Here is a 17,087-nt window from a genome sequence, read left to right as displayed (position 1 = left end):
GGGTAGAATTCAGTTTTGGATGAGCGACGAAAACATCCTGTCCCCGCTGCAAGCTGGCTTCAGGGCCAGTGCAAGCACTGTCGACCAAGTGCTCAGATTTATTATGATCTATTGGAAGACAGTGCACTTAGGCGAAGGCACAATATACGCAGCGTTCGTGGATCTTAAATCTGCGTTCGACTTGGTCCCCAGAGAGAAGATGTGGGTAGCCCTAAGGAGAATGGGAATGCCGCCTGAATTGCTTGAGCTAACCATCAGGCTACACAAATTAAACTTTGCCAGAGTTAGATGGGGCAGCCAGGGCCAGGTGACGGAGCCCTTCCCAGTGACCCGTGGAGTAAGACAAGGGTGTGTCTTGGCACCAACCTTGTTTTTACTCTTTATTAACCAAGTAGTGCAGTTTATTTCAACTACCCCGCAAGATGCGCCAGTTTTGGGTGGGACCAGGTTCCCCCTTTTAATTTTTGCCGATGACACTTTGATTTTGGCAAAAACACAGGTGGGTCTCCAGACTGCAATAAACAAGTTTGTGGAGTTTTGTAAAATAAATGACCTTGAAATTGACGTTTCAAAAACCAAATTTATGGTCCTGACCAAGAACAAACCGCTAAGGGGTCAAGTAACTATGAACGGTACCATCTTGGAACAAGTAGGGGTGATGACCTACCTAGGGGTGGTTATAGACTACAGGCTGCGCTGGAAGGAGCAGATCGAGGGACTCTGTTTAAAATTTGCCCGTTTATCGGGATGCCTTGTTAAAGAACAGCGTTGCTCCCAAACTAAAAGAGTTCTGCCAGCGCTAAAAATTTATAATGCAAAAATTAGCTCAGCCATCCTCTATGGCTCGGATCTATGGGGCAATGTAGACCTCGCCCCTCTAGATAAAATCCAGAATAAGTTTTTCCGTAGTTTGGTAGGTCTCCCACAATCGACACCATCACTCCCCCTTATGTTAGACATGGACTGCCAATCCATCAAAAATCAGGCACAATATAGGATGGTAGCCTTGTGGAGACGTATCTGGTCCACTCCGGAACTATATATGTTTGCTAATGAGATTCTGGATGTGAGATCGATATTAGGGTCAGGGAATCTATCTTGGTTTAAAACCGTGAAGGCTACACTCAGAATGGGTCTTCATATGCAGTGGTCAGATCCGGGAAATCAGGTATTCCCGTCGAAAAAAGAATTCAAACTATTGTTTTGGGCTACTGTAAAAGAAGATCTGGTTTTGCTTTCACAGAATCCCAACCTGACAGGTATTTTTCTGCTCTACAAAGTGGTTCCACATACTGAGACCTATTGGGACATTATTACCAAAAGTGCAGACAGGAAACTCTATCACCAATTTAGAGTTGGCACGCTGCCAATAAGGGAGTTTACCAACAAATGGCATAACCAATCATCTTTGCACTGTCCCTGGTGTAGTGAGCAAAAGGAAACTATGGGCCACTTTCTTTTTGCTTGTCCAGCATACTGCGCACCACGTCGGAAATGGCTTAAACCCATCTGCAGAAGGGTCAATACACGGGTGTGTGAAAAAGCGTGGCTAATATTAATATCTAATACAGCAGAGTAGATGTCCATAGGTATGGCGAAATACCTCGGATGGGCTTGGACCATCAGAGCTAGGCATCTACTAGGTGATAAATGAGATAATTGTAACAGTAGGAACACACTCACTGTAGTTGTTTAATGATTGAATTGTAAACTTTTATCGACTTCTAAAAACGTCTTTTGATGTTATTTAATAGATTTTTTATAGATAAATGATTGGCTGCATTGTACTTTTTAAAGATCTGTACTTACTATGTTGTATTTTTGTATATATTTTATCTGTTGTCTTTTATGAAGAAAAGTTCAAAATAAAGACGTTAAAAAACTGAACCTGAATATTCCAGAACTTTCCATCACAGAAATGTGAGGAGAATTTGTTTTTTGACAAAGTTTGAGGTTTGCAAGGGATTCTGGGTAACAGAACCTGGTGAGAGCCATACAAGTCACCCATCCTGGATTCCCCTGGGTGTCTAGTTTAAAAAAATGTATAAGTTTGACAGGTTCAAAATCCACAGCTAGGCACTTTGAAAAAAAGGTTCAGTTTTCAATGTAAAAATGTGGTGTGTCCACATTGCATTTTGGGCCCTTTCCTGTTGCGGGCACTAGTCCTACCTACACAAGTGAGGTAACATTTTTTTGGTAAGACTTTGGGAAATGTGGGTGTGTGGAATTTTGTGGATCTATGCAGATTCGCAAACTCTCCATCACAGGAATGTGAGGAAAAGTTCAAAATAAAGACGTTAAAAAACTGAACCTGAATATTCCAGAACTTTCCATCACAGAAATGTGAGGAGAATTTGTTTTTTGACAAAGTTTGAGGTTTGCAAGGGACTCTGGGTAACATATCCTGGTGAGAGCCACTCAGGTCACCCCATCTTAGATTTCTCTGGGTGTCTTGTATTAAAAAATGCATAGATTTGCTAGGTTTCCCTTGGTGCTGGCTGAGCTAGAGTTCCATGATGCATTTTGGGCTATTTCCTGCTGCGGGCTCTAGGCCTACCCACACAAGTGAGGTCCCATTTTTATTGGGAGACTTAGGAGAACACAGAAATGTAGAGCAACTGTTATTACCTATAGACTTTCGATGCATTTCTGCCTTCCAAATTTAAGACAATGTGGAAAAAAGAAGTCACTTTGAAAAATGTCCTATTATTCACATGCTAGTATGGGTACCCACAATTTTGGAGATGTGCTAATAGCTACTGTTTCGTAACTCAATTGTTTTCCCATTTTGGAAATACGTAGGGGCTTTCATACTGATTTTTCACTGTTTTTATTTTCCCAAATGAATTGCTACAATGAAGTGTGGTACACAATAAAAAACCATCGCAAGACACTGCTAAGTTATTGGCTCTGGGTTTCTACAGTTCTGTGTGAACCTACAAGTCCTATATATCCCCACAACCAGAAGGGTCCAGTAGATGTAATGGAATAATGCCTTCAAATATCTGTCATACTTGGAAGAAGTTACAGATAAAAATGATGGCACACATGGCCATTTATTTCAACTCATTTTTAATTGTTCCTATTTTCAGCTGTCAGTTCCTATAACAAAAACCTTGAAGGATCTACACAAATAACCCCTTGCTGAATTCAGACTTTTGTTTTCTGAAATGTATAGCTTTCCACGATCGATTATTGCTTTTGTACCCATTTCTACCATTAACTGGATGGAGGTTGAAAGCACAAAAAATAGCAAAAATAGGCTATATCTCAGTAAAATGCCAAAAGTTTGTAAAAATGACAAAAGTCTGTCAGTCCCTGAAAGCTGGGAAGATAGTGATTTCAGCACCACAAACCCTGTGTTTATACCATTTGCAGGAAATAATCCAGACACTTTGTGCTACAGCACTTTTTTACATTTTTTTTCCCCAAAAACCAAAATGTAGCTCTAATGATAATTCCAACCCGGCTGGTCAGTAATAATCCAAATAATAAACGATCAGTGACTGTGTTCTTGGAAAAAGAACATTCAAGCGAGTATCGCCGTCCTCGTTTGTACTCCCCGTCGGTATTCGGGTCCACCGGGTAAGTATTTAAAACTAATCAATGAGAGAGTCCTAAGGTGCCCCCACAGGTACAGCTTAACCAAAATCTGTGGTATTCCTGAGAAAACATGTAAAAATAAGTGGAGTCTCTCTGACATCAAAATTGAAGGTTCTTTTTCCAAGAACACAGTCACTGATCGTTTATTATTTGGACTTTTACTGACCAGCCGGGTTGGAATCATCACCAGCAGAGCATTTCCATGATAACATCATTCTGTATTTAAGCCCTGAGGAAGTCGGGGGAATACTCACATTGGCAACGAAACACGCAGTCAGGCAGCGGCGGGAAAAAAACGAGTGCGGGCTTGGTGGGCAGCCCTGCGGTGGCTGGGGCGCTGGAAGAGGGAGCAGGCGGCGTCGGTGATCAGGCAGGCACAGGCAGCAGGCGAGGCACAGGAGCAGGAGACACGAGGAGCGTGGGGGCGACCAGGCCGATTAAGGCGCAGTGGTCGCCACCAGTAGCTTGTCATCTGCAAATGACACACGGGTGATGCCGTGCCGTTCCACAATCTCTTCCAGTAGTGCAGCATATAGATTAAAAAGGGTGAGGCTCAGAATGGAGCCCGGAAGGACTCCTTGAGGCAGAGCTATTGTTTTGGAAATGTGTGGATGTTGTGCCACCTGGAAGCTCCTGACCTGCAGGAGGGAAGTCATATATTTCAGTGTGACATTATCCAACTCTCTTACTCTATTACTTTGTAAACGTAGATGATGGGAAACTGTGTCGAAGTCAGCACTTAGGTCATACACGACCAAGGCCACGGTCAGTCCCTCATCCGCGTGCCTATGTATGGTCTCTGTGGCAAGGAGCAACGCTGACTCTGTAGAGTATGCCAAAACAACAGTTGAAGGACAGAATGCAGAACAATGTCATACATTCACCCCAGTACAGAGATCTGGGCCTAAATCCATTGTTTTTTTGCTCACCACACCAACTTAGTTCAGACATGGCCATATGCAAATCAGCCTTGACCCTGTGCCTCATCGGAGCAGTCCAACCCGAACTGCCAAGCCATGTCTTCCCTGGACCGGAATCAAGCATCCTAGGACCGGTTTCTGGCTATCAGCCGTCATCAGGCAGGATAGCTTGACTCTAGTGGTGTGGAGAGCTCGGGACTCACGTCTGTGCATACCCGTCCCACTCAGGGTGACAAATGCAAAAACAACAGTTGATGGACAGAATGCAGAACAATGTCATACATACACCCCAGTACAGAGATCTGGGCCTAAATCCATCATTTTTTTGCTCACCACACCAACCCAGTTCAGACATGGACATATGCAAATCAGCCTTGGCCCTGTGCCTCATGGGAACAGTCCAGCCTGAACTGCCAAGCCATGTCTTCCCTGGCCCGTAATCAAGCATCCTAGGACCGGTTTCTGGCTACCAGCCGTCATCAGCCAGAATAGCTTGACTCCAGTGGTGTGGAGAGCATGGGACTCTGTAGAATATGTCGCTCCGAAACCTGATTGTAAGGGGTGAAGTAAGTTTTGCTAGTTCATGCGAGCAACTAGCCGTAAGTTCACCACTTTTTCTACTTTTTTAGAAATCTCATAGTGTAAGAAAAGGACGCAAATTTGTTGTGGATACTTTATGTGGTCAAAAAGTTACAGGGCTAATCGCGAACCACCCCAAATAGCCAAAAAAAAGGCTTAGCACGGGGGGAGGGAGGCCTATCAGCGAAGGGGTTACATTTGCAGTTTAAGTTTCTCATTTGGGTATGGGTTATAAAATTACTTGACTTGATTGATTGATAAACTATTAATATGTGAAAAATCGTGCTTAGACATCATTCAAAGACAGGTAATAAAAAATCACATCGAATAAATCAGCATAGAAAATATCAATTTGTTATAAAAACACATCAGAAAATTATCTCTCATGCTCACTCCTTTCACATTTTCGCTAATTTAACTTGTATGTAGTCACAATATTGGACATATTCCACCACAAACCATTCCCAATTGATTATTGTTCACAAACACCTCTTCACAAAGTCTCGATACCTTTAACCATGACAGACTGATCAGCAGTATGTTCACTTTACAGAAATCTGTAATGCAGTCAGGTATGAATGTTGGCATCTGTGTAAGCAAATAGCAGTATAGGAACAGAAACATCCTGTGAGAGGTTGGCTCAGTATATAATGTACACTTATGTAAGTGGACACCTTGCACTGATGCATACAATCCTTATGGCGATTTAAGTGTCTTAGACAACCTTAGAAGGCTCTCTTAGTGTTTGCTTTGGAGAGCAGCCTTCAGGCTTAGGCCATAAGAAGTGTAAAGCAGCTTGTTTTACCAGAACATAATCTTATAGGTATTGATTAAGTGAAAAAGAACCACACAGTATATTTATAAATATATGTATTTATTATAAGACACTCACTAACCCATACAGATATCTCCTAGCCGGAGATATACACAATGCACATAATACTTTCTGATGGAAACAGGTAAGTAGCAAAGACTACACGGTGGTCACCAGTGGGAGACCAAACATATATACTGAAAAATATTCAGGCCTGGGGGGCTACCTTATATGGGGATGACCTGTGAAGGCACTGTAGATACCTTGTGTATGATGGTGATCCCCCTGCCAGGCTTCTTAATGCAGTTGTGGTGGGTGACAATGTACCCTACGGGTATTGCGGTGGGAATGTTGGGCACAGATTTGGGGTTGAGCCAGGTCTCAGTGAAATTCTAAATTGATACTTGTATAGCGCACTACTCACCTGCAAGGGTCTCAAGGCGCTTGTACGAATACCGCTGTGGAACCCATCCTGGCTTTCCCTGTGAGGCGTCCACTCCGGGGCACCCCCAAGGTGGAGGCCAGGCATCCTTAGCGTTGTGGGGGCCGTTGTGGAGATTAAGCAAGCTATTGCCCAGAGTTTCAGAGTGGGACTCCATGATTGGAATAGGCTCCGAGGCGAGAGAATTATCAGGTCCGTGGAATTTTTGAGCCCAAGACCCACCGAGGCGGGGACTTGAACCCTGGTCCCGGGCTAGACCTCTGCAACAGAGTCTGCCGCTCTAACTATTGAGCTAAAGACAACGGTCCTTGACAGGGAAAATAACAACTGCAATAATTATAGGCCACAATATGCACTATAATGAAAAAAAGTCCAGCCGGACTTGGAAATGTAATCAATGTTTAAATATGTCAGATAAGACGAACCAACAATGAAACAGTGGGACACAATCCTGCATCCACAGTGCTACACATACATTCAAACAGTACATATACTTGATAACAGCAATGAAGTATAGGCCTATATTTATTGCAGTTGTTATTTTCCCTGTTAAGGACCGTTGTCTTTAGCTTAATTGATACCCCAGGTCCTTGCTTACCTAGTGGGTTCCCTTGTCCTTTAGTAAAAGCTCTAACTATTGAGCCACACTTCTCAGTGAGGAAGCGGACATCAGGATTGAGGGTGGAGACTAGGTCCCAAATAGCTGTGGTGTGTTTGCATAGTGAGTTTGTGTTGAGAAGGGCACATAGAAGTTGGTGTTTCTATTGAGGTGGTGGTTCCAAAGAAAGATCCTGGCATAGAGGGGTAGGCAACCAAAGGAGGACACGGGAGCTTCAACCTTAGCTACAGAGGCTTGACTCACCGATATCCATGCTGCCAGACACTGCTGGTACATTTAACATTTGACCTTTAGGCATGGAACAATGTATATGCAGGTACTTCATTTCAAAACTGTTAATGTAAGCACTGATACTTAGATAGATCAGTAATACTGTAGACAGAGAGTACTTTTTATAGGTCCTGATGAATTGCGGGTGAATATACCCTGAGCGAGAAACATGTCAACCACTACCTTCACTTGTTAGTATAGTCTTGAGTGCGGAAAACATTACTTTCCAGACCTCCTAGACTAAGTATTGTTTTTAGCTAGCGCACAGGACCACCCGAATAAAGTTCCTTCTGGTACCCTTGCGTTATTTTAAATTTCACATACCGTCAACTACTACTCTGGCCCCTCTCCCACACTTCATCCATGGCCAGTTGGATAAAAAGATCTCCGCCAAAGAGCCCCTCTTTGAGGTGTAGCCCGTTGGGTATTGCATCGCCCAACCAACGAGGAGCATTGCCCATGATGAAGCATGACACCTGCAAGGGTGTGTGAGGCCAATATATCCAACAAAATGGATACCCACTGGTTGGTTACCATTTAACCACCTTTCCATATCCACTCCCCCGTGACCTGCACTTATGTCCTAAGAACAGCCCAGTTCTTTTTTTGGTACCAGTTACTGAGGGCCAATACTGTGGCTTGGACCTTCCACTTGTCCCGAGTGGTAATTTTTCCCTCTAGATCTACAGAGATCTCCTCTCCCTCCTTTTTGTATACATCTGTTGAGGTGGTGTCTGTGCTGTGCTCGAAGTAGGGATGGTTGGTGGGCAGGAGTGTGTGAAGTGATGTGACAATGGGTACAGGTAAAAGTTCCTATGGTGAAGAGTGGGTCGGCACAGTGGCAGTGTTTATACTGCATCCAGAATCGAGGGTGTAGAGCTTGGTGGTGGGGTAGCTGTGAGAGGCAAGAGAGCCAAGGGTTATGGCGCTTGGTGAGTTCCAAACTTAGACAGGTATGGATGGGCTTGCCTGTGGCATGCCAGCAGAGGGCTCTCTCAGCGCATCTGCTGCGACCTGAATTAAGTAAATCCTGGGGTGGGCGGGGCTTCTGTTGACGGGAATAACAGTGAGCAGGATATCCCACTTGGTAAAACCCAGGCAGCGGCGGGGTCACTGTATCAGGCTGGAAGTAGAACAAGCAGGAACTTGAGGACACTGGTAAGTGGCAGGCTAGTTGCCCAGATGCCTACTCATCCCATCTATAAGCGTGGAATTAACGCAGCGGCGGGGTCACTGGATCAGGCTGGAAGAAGAACAAGCAGGAGTGGCATTAACACAGTAGGCGCTTTGGCAGTATTGGCTAAAGAGATGCTTTAAATGAGAGCCATAATTATGCAAAATTGCCTTGCGTTGGATTTGCTCCTCACAAAGAAGGGCAAAGTTTGCAGAGTCATTTATGAGGGGAAATGCTGTGCATGTATTCTGCACGTAGATGAGCAGCTTGACAGCAAATTACTAACATCATGAATTAACTGAGCTGGAATAGCCTGGTGCCTGGGAAGGATTAGAATCAGAGGGTGGCCAACCTGCCCTTCTCGGGCGAGACCCTATTCGGGAAACACGCCGACGATGAGATGGCCCACATGAAGGCGGAGGCTGAGACTCTGACCACGGTGGGCTTGGAGAAGCCCAAGGACCAGAAGAAGAGCTACCGCCCGTTCCAGAGACGGTACCGGGCGCAGGGCAGAGGGCGAGGTCAACAGTCTTGACAGCAGCAACAGCAGCATCAATTCCAGAGGAAGCCCTTCCCGAAAGGTCAGAGGAGCAGGGGTGGTCAACAGTCTGCCACCGCGACCAAAGGCCCGGCCGGGTCTAGGCCCTGAGCGATTACTTCCCCGTCCTCCGTTACCCGCTCCGGTGGGGGTAAGCGTTCAATATTTTCTTGCAGATTGGAGAAAAATTACTCAGGACAAGTGGGTGCTGAATATTGTTTGCAATGGATGCAGTCTTTGGTTCACCAGCCCACCTCCAGCAATTCCACCGGTTTGCTCATAGTTTCAGCTGCGCAAGCTCCAGGCGGAGGCCGATACCCTGTTAAGGAAACGGGCGATAGAAGACGTCCCTATGTCTCAAAGGGGAAGATGTCTATACTCACGGTTCTTTCTAGTCCGGAAAAAGGACAAGAACTAGTTCAGGCCTATTCTGGATTTGCGACAAGCAAACCAGTGGATTCGCAGAGAAAAGTTTTGCATGCTGTCTTTGCACCAGATTTACCCTCAGTTACAAAGGGGAGACTGGCTGTGCGCGATAGACCTATAGGATGCGTACTTCCACGTGCCCATTGCACAGAAACACCGGAAGTTCCTGCGATTCCAAGTCGGCGCCAATCACTATCAATACACAGTGTTGCCGTTCGGGCTGAAGTCAGCGCCCGGACATTTTCCAAATGCATGGCAGTGGTGGCGGCACACCTGCGAAAAAACAAGGTGTTTGTATACCCGTACTTGGACGATTGGTTGATCAAGGCATCCTCCTTCTCGGAAGCTCAAGCGCACTTCCAGAAGAGGTCCGTTCTCTTGAACAAGCTGGGGTTGCACATCAACATGTCCAAGTCTGTCCCGACTCCGGTCCAATGCCTACAGTACTTGGGAGCCACCATCAATACGCTGTCTGCAAGCGTGTCTCCTACGGAGGAAAAACGTTTATCACTCCTTTGGAAGGCTCAGGCTCTTATGACCGCTCCATCTACGACAGTGAGGACGGTGTCTTCTCTACTGGGGTCGATGGCCTCCTGTATCTTCTTCATGCCACACGCACGGCTTCACATGAGACCGCTCCAGGAGTGTCTGGAGGATCAGTGGGACCAGAGGGGAGGCGGCTGGGATGACAAGATACAACTGTCTCTGCATGCTCTACAGTCTCTGAAATGGTGGTGTTCAGCGGAGAATCTCCTCAAGGGGGTTCCCTTCCACAAGGACATTCCCACTCAGACTATCGTGACGGATGCTTCTCTCCACGGCTGGGGAGCGCATTCCGGGGAGTTACAAATCCAGGGAACGTGGTCTCCGACGGAGTCCACATATCACATCAATTTTCTGGAACTCAGAGCTGTTCACTTGGCGCTGAAGGCCTTTCATCTGTCCTTCCAGACTAACTCTCTGCTTGTACAGACGGACAATACGTCCGCGATGTATTACCTAAACAAGCAGGGGGGCTCGAGATCGCGCACCCTGTCGCAGGAGGCACAGGCGATCTGGCACTGGCTTCTTGCCAGTGGGCTGACGATGACGGTTACTCATCTACCAGGTTTGCAGAATGTTCAGGCAGACTCACTGAGCAGATTGATGCAGGAAAACCACGAATGGGTCATAAACGACGAAGTGCTCTGAGACGTCTTCGACAGGTGGGGCACTCCAGACGTGGATCTGTTCGCCACCGCCGAAAACAGCAAATGCCGAAACTTCGCATCCAGGTATTACCAGCAGGGGACGCTGGAGAATGCGCTATGGATCAACTGGTCGAACAGCTTTCTGCACGCTTTTCCACCCATCCCCCTGATTCCGGCGGTGCCCATCAAGCTGGCCCAGTCCAGGTCGCGGATGATCATGATTGCCCCGGAATGGCCCAGGCAGTGGTGGTTCACGGTACAAAAGGGGGTGGTGATGGACGGAGCATCTGAATCAATCAAACACTCACACCCAGTCAAAAGATCTGGATTTGACCATCACCGTTCTTTAGCCCACTCTGCCACCCCAGTTCAGACATGGCTATATGCAAATCAGTCTGACCCTGTGCCTCATGGGAACAGTCCAGCCCGAACTGCCAAGCCACGTCTTCCCTGGACTGGAAACAAGCTTCCGTGGACCGGTTTCTGGCATTCCAGCCGTCTTCAGCCCGGCTTGCTTGAATCCAGTGGCAAAGTGAGCAAGGGACTCACGTCTGAGCATACCCTGCCACACTTATGGCGGCCAAAAGTGGTACAAGAGGGGGTGGTGATGGACGGAGCATCTGAATCAATCAAACACTCATACCCAGTCAAAAGATCTGGGTTTGATCCATCACCGGTCTTTAGCCCACTCTGCCACCCCAGTTCAGACATGGCTACATGCAAATCAGTCTGACCCTGTGCCTCATGGGAACAGTCCAGCCCGAACTGGCAAGCCATGTCTTCCCTGGACCGGAAAAAAGCTTCAGAGGACCGCTTTCTGGCATTCCAGTCGTCTTCAGCCCGGCTTGCTTGAATCCAGTGGCAAAGTGAGCAAGGTGGTGGTTCACGGCCCTGCTTCACTGGTCTCTCCTTCCTCACATTTGGCTGCCGTGCCGGCAGGACCTTCTCACGAAGTTCAGGGGGCAGATGGTGCACCCCAATCTCTCGTCTTTGAGTTTGGCGGCATGGCTCCTGAGATAGTGCAATATTGAATCTCCCTGCAGAGTGTATGGACATACTGAAGGAAGCCAAGAGACCTTCCACCAGGACTTCTTATGCGTACAAGTGGAAGAGGTTTTGTCCAAGAACTATGATCCAACGAAATGTAAGGAAGATGTCATCCTTCCGTACCTTTTACATTTGGCGCAGTCTGGCCTTAATTTTCATTCTATTAAGGTTCATCTTGCTGCGCTGACTGCCTACAGGAAATGCCCTTCACAGACCTCCTTCTTCCAGACCCCTGTGATCAAGGATTTTTTTGGAAGGCTTGAAGAAAGTGTTTCCTCCTGTCCGGCTTCCTTCGCCCTCATGGGAATTGAATGTGGTGCTGTCCAGATTGATGAAAGAGCCTTTTGAACCTATTCATAAGGCTTCGTTGCAGCACTTGTCCAGGAAGGCGGCGTTCCTCGTGACCATTACATCGGCCCACAGGGTGAGTGAAATTTCCATGTTAACCAGTCCATAAATTAACCTGTTTTTTCAGAATCCTTCCTCTCCAGCGGAAAGGTCTCTACATTCCCTGGATGTCAGGAGGGTGTTGAAATTTTATCTGGATAAAACCAAGGATATTCGTAGGTCAGACCAATTGTTTATCAACTATGGATCGGTCAGGACAGGTCTTGCTACCTCTTAACAGTCCATTTCTAGGTGGATTGTGTCCTGTATACAGTTGTGTTATCAAAAGGCTAACAAGACCTTAGGGGGTAACCCTAAGGCTCATTCCACCAGGAGCAAAGCTGCCACGACTGCTTTGTTACGTAATGTTCCCGTTGCAGAAATCTGCAGGGCGGCCACTTGGAAGTCGGTCCATACCTTTGCTAAGCACTACTGTCTGGACTCTGTTTCGAGGGCAGACGCTCAGGTTGGGCAGGCTTCACTGCGAAATCTATTCACACAGTAGTGGTGTTGTAATTATTTTCTCACCACCGCCGCTTTGGTGTGGGGATGGGTTTGCCTTTCTATTCACTAAATTATGACTATACAGAGAGATCCCCTACTACAGAAGGAGTAGTTTCTGTCCTGTAACTCCAGTTCAGTAGTAGAGGAATCTCTGTTATAGTCATAAGCGCCCGCCCTCCTCCCCGGTGGAGACAGATGTTTTTGTTCGGAATGCTACAGGTCTGGCGTTATACGCCTTCAAAAAGAACTGAAAGTAAATGGGACCTGCTGGGCATTCTGGGATACTGAATTTGAATTTGAATTTAGTCTTTATTGTTTAGTTAATTAAAACCATAACAAATATTCTTTACAATACTCAGCCAATATTAAAAATAAAATCACGTAAAAGAGAAATAAATTTCATCATAGTGAAGTCCTAATGATAATTCATGTTAAAGCTAAAATTGGAGTAAAAAGAAAGAATAGAAAGGGAGAAAGAGTCTTAATAGGTCTAAAAGTGCTAAATTACTTTCAAGCATTTATCAAAGGCCAGCAAGAACTTTATCATCTTGCAGTTGATTTGGGGAGCTGTTGAGTCCAAGCCACCAATGACTGCAGTTCTGCAAGTGCGTAGTCTCTTAACCAGAAAGATGTTCTTCAAGAAGAACGTTTGCTCCCGGTTCAGCTTCTTACAGTGGCATATAATGTGAATTAAATCTTCCTTTGTATTACCACAGAGGCGACAAACAACAGATTCAGTGTGTTTCCAGGCAGGCTCGTCGGCCAAGGTTGGGTATTTGCCGAATCTCAAAGCCATCAACCTTTTTTTTTAATAAAAACAGAGTAATTTGTGTCTAAATAGGCCGCCGGGGTCAGTATTTTGTAACTATTGATTACAGTCCATGAATGGGAACGATGTGAAAAGATTTCTTTGTCAGTGATCAACGAATTAAATTTGGCAGCTTTATTTAGTGCCTGTATAAATGAAGTAAATGGCAAATTTTTATCCCAATGATTTGCAGAATATGTTAGCTCCAATGCACGGGATAGGAATTTGTTTGCCTCTGATTTTTTTTGCATTTCCAATTCCTGCCATAGAAATGTATTGAGATTATTATCGATGGCGTTCTTCTTAATTCAGTACCACACCTTGATACATGTGTAGATTCTTCCCAGTGATTCATTCATTAGGCCGAATTCTAGATGCATCTGCGCTGGTGAAGCGGAACTGGGAAGTTGAAAGACCTTTTTGTAGATTTTTGTAATTAAATTGTTTAAAATAATAGACTCCTTACCGTGCATTGCTACACTTGTGTAAGCTAAGGTGGAAAGTGTTTTGCTGGCAATCACAGATAGTAGTGGCTTTAACGAAGGACCTTCCAATTTTTTTGACAGAGTGCTAAGTGCAAATATTAAGGCTCCTGCTCTTTGTGTCAGATAGTTTTTCTGGTCTTTTAGGGCAAGCTTATCATCGATGTAATATCCCAGGTATTTATAGTTTGATACCCTTTCCAACTGTTTTCCTTCCAACCAGATATTGAGATGTACTGATCGTCGTTTGGTAAATAACATTGTTTTGGTTTTAGATAAATTAAGGGCAAGCTTGTTTGCAGACAAGAATTCTGATAGTTCTATTAGCAACCTGGACAGGCCAACTTTCGTTAAACTCATAAGCACGATGCCATTGGCATATGCCAGATGTGTGAGTTGTAAGTTGTAAGTGAGCATTACAGTTATTTAATTTGCCTGAAAGGTCTGAAATAAATAGATTGAATATATGTGGAGCCAGGACGCAACCCTGTTTTAAACCGATTGTTGTAAATACTTTTCTCGATAAGCGGTATCCGTCCCCTAGTTTTACTTGCGTCCAGGTGTCAGAATAAAATAACAGCAGGCCCCTTAATATGCTCTCTGGTATAGCTCATGCTCTCAGCTTTGCCCATAGTAGGTTCCGGTCCACACTGTCAAAGGCGGCTTGCAAGTCTATAAAAGACAAGTTCAAGTCCTGTTTAGTGCGCTGGCATTTTTCGGCAATCATTGTGATGGATAAAATGTTCGAAGTTGTTCTGATTCCTTCTCTAAACCCAGTTTGGTTAATTGGGATCATTTCTCTTTTCTCCTGACCAGTTTACCAGATCTTTTAAGAGTAGCGATGCAAAATATTTGGGTTCAACATCCTGCAATGCTATTAATCGGTAATTGAGTGGGTTGGATCTGTCTCCACCTTTATATATGAGCGTAATAATGGAGCCTTGCCAGCTTTCAGGAACCAGGTTATAGGTTTGCACATCTGCAAAGGGTTTTTCGAGAAGTAAGCTCCAATATTCGGGTACATGTTTGTAAGTAGCTGGCGGGATGCCATTTGGCCCTGGTGCCCCGTTACTTTTGCCCTTTTTAATAATTTTTATTATCTCCTCTGCAGAGTAAGTGCTGTACGTTATGGCAGGGATTGAAGTTTTCCATGGGTTAGTTGTTAGTAGCTGACTGTAACATTCTTCCTCAATTATTGTTTTGTTTCCTGAACATTTGATGTAAGTAAATTTCGAGGTCTTGTTAATTGATTTATAATCTTCCAAAATGTATTTGAATTCTGGAGTTTAGAGCTGAAGAGCAATTTAGACCAAAAACCGCCATTCGTCCTTTTTTTAAAACTCCCAGACCTTCTTTTTATATAAATTTCTTTGTGCAAGAAAAATATCCAATTGACGCCGATCTATGTCATTCGACTGCAACTTCTTTTGAATTCTGCGTAGATCCTTTCTTAAGTCTTGCAGTTCCTTCAGCAGTTTGCCATTTGGATCGACTCCCTTGGCCTTCATATCTGGTAGTTTCATTTTTGTCTTTAATTTCTCCAGAAAGAGGGTCCATGCTTGTATCATGTTCGTTGGGGCGTTACCTAACTCATTCAACGTGTCCTCTATTAATGAGAACAAGTCGTCCTTATTGGAATTAGTCCAATTTATACGTTTTTGGTTAATTGTAGATAGTTGGCCCTCTAGTATGTATGATGGTTGGAATCTTTCCATGCAGAAGTTAAATTTAATATGTTGCATCGCATGATCACTCATGGGTGTATATTCAATATAAAAAGTAATCAGTAAGGAGATCAATGAAAGACTTACGATGGTGAAGTCCAATGTTGATTGGGCATGTGTGCCATAGTAAGTTTTTTTCGGCGGTCGATCTTCATCTGTCCTTCCATTCAAGACGCGCATGCCTAGATACTCTAGTTCAGTTACCAATTGTATGCCTAATCGATCCTTTCGAATCCTTGCCCCGCCATGTATCTGCTGTGGAACGCTCCAGTGCATATTTTCTGCTGTTAATATTTCGTCTTCCTCTGGAGAATATAGCAAGTTGGAATTGAAGTCTCCAGTTATTATTATGTTCTACGATGGCTCTGTGCTGCGTAGGCCCGTTATTACGTTGCATAGCAAAGCATTTTTTATCTTTTTTACTCGAAATTTGGGTTGAGTGTAATAATTAATCAAGATTGTCGTCTTGTTATTTGTTAAATTTTGTCCTGATAATTTGATTAACTGAATGCTTTGATCTGGAGATTTAAGCTGTTCCGAATTAATTTTTAAAGCTGTTGACACATAGGCTGAGAGGCCTCCAATGGCTCAACCATAAATGTCAAAAGGAGACTAGCTATGAGTGGGGTTGGTATGATATTTATATTATAAAAATCATGGTGACTCAGTTAAGCTTTGTCAATGGGGGGTGGCACCTGTTGGGTGTCTTTAGAAAGCCCTCACCCACCAACCTAGTTGGTGGCATGCTTCATCATCGGGCCCACCCAGTGACACCTAGCGTGTCCCGGGTGTTGTACGACGCCTGATTAAAAATTAAAAACTAGTGGGTGTGTAGTGTGGACACCGGTTTGCGAAGGAGGCACAACAGGTCCAAAGCCGGCGCTGACCAGAAGTCCTGGTCAACCCCTTGCCACCTCAACAAACCTTGAAGAGGGCACACCTTAAAACTAGCGTGATCTTGAGAAGGGAATCCCCTCCCTCTCACAGTTAGATACACTTTAGGGCGTGTAGACACATAGTCCACACTACACACCCACTAGTTTTTAATTTTTAATTCACACCATATTTTTTGTCCTGAAGAAAGCCAGCATATTGATAAGGCACTGGCTGAAACATGTTGACACTTTAAAGGACGTGGGAGGTCGTAACTTGCCCCCAACGTCCCACAGCCTTATTTTTAACCGCTGACGGAGGCCCAATTAATAAAGTTTCTCGAGGACTGGGACCCCCGCCAAGCCGTTTTAAACTCACTATCTCACCACCTTCACCGCACACACAGTGACATACCTGCTCCGCTGTAACCAGGCGTCGTAGCACACCCGGGACACGCTAGGTGTCACTGGGTGGGCCCGATGATGAAGCATGCCACCAACTAGGTTGGTGGGTGAGGGCTTTCTAAAGACACCCAACAGGTGCCACCCCCCATTGACAAAGCTTAACTGAGTCACCATGATTTTTATAATATAAATATCATACCAACCCCACTCATAGCTAGTCTCCTTTTGATTACTTGACATTTAAACCGGGGATCTGGACTAGCTATCTGGTCCTCTCTCTCCC

Source organism: Lissotriton vulgaris, chromosome 10, assembly GCF_964263255.1.
Source record: "Lissotriton vulgaris chromosome 10, aLisVul1.2, whole genome shotgun sequence".
In the NCBI taxonomy this organism is placed as follows: domain Eukaryota; kingdom Metazoa; phylum Chordata; class Amphibia; order Caudata; family Salamandridae; genus Lissotriton; species Lissotriton vulgaris.
The sequence above is the reverse complement of the archived record's forward strand: the minus strand, read 5'-3'. Positions refer to the sequence as shown.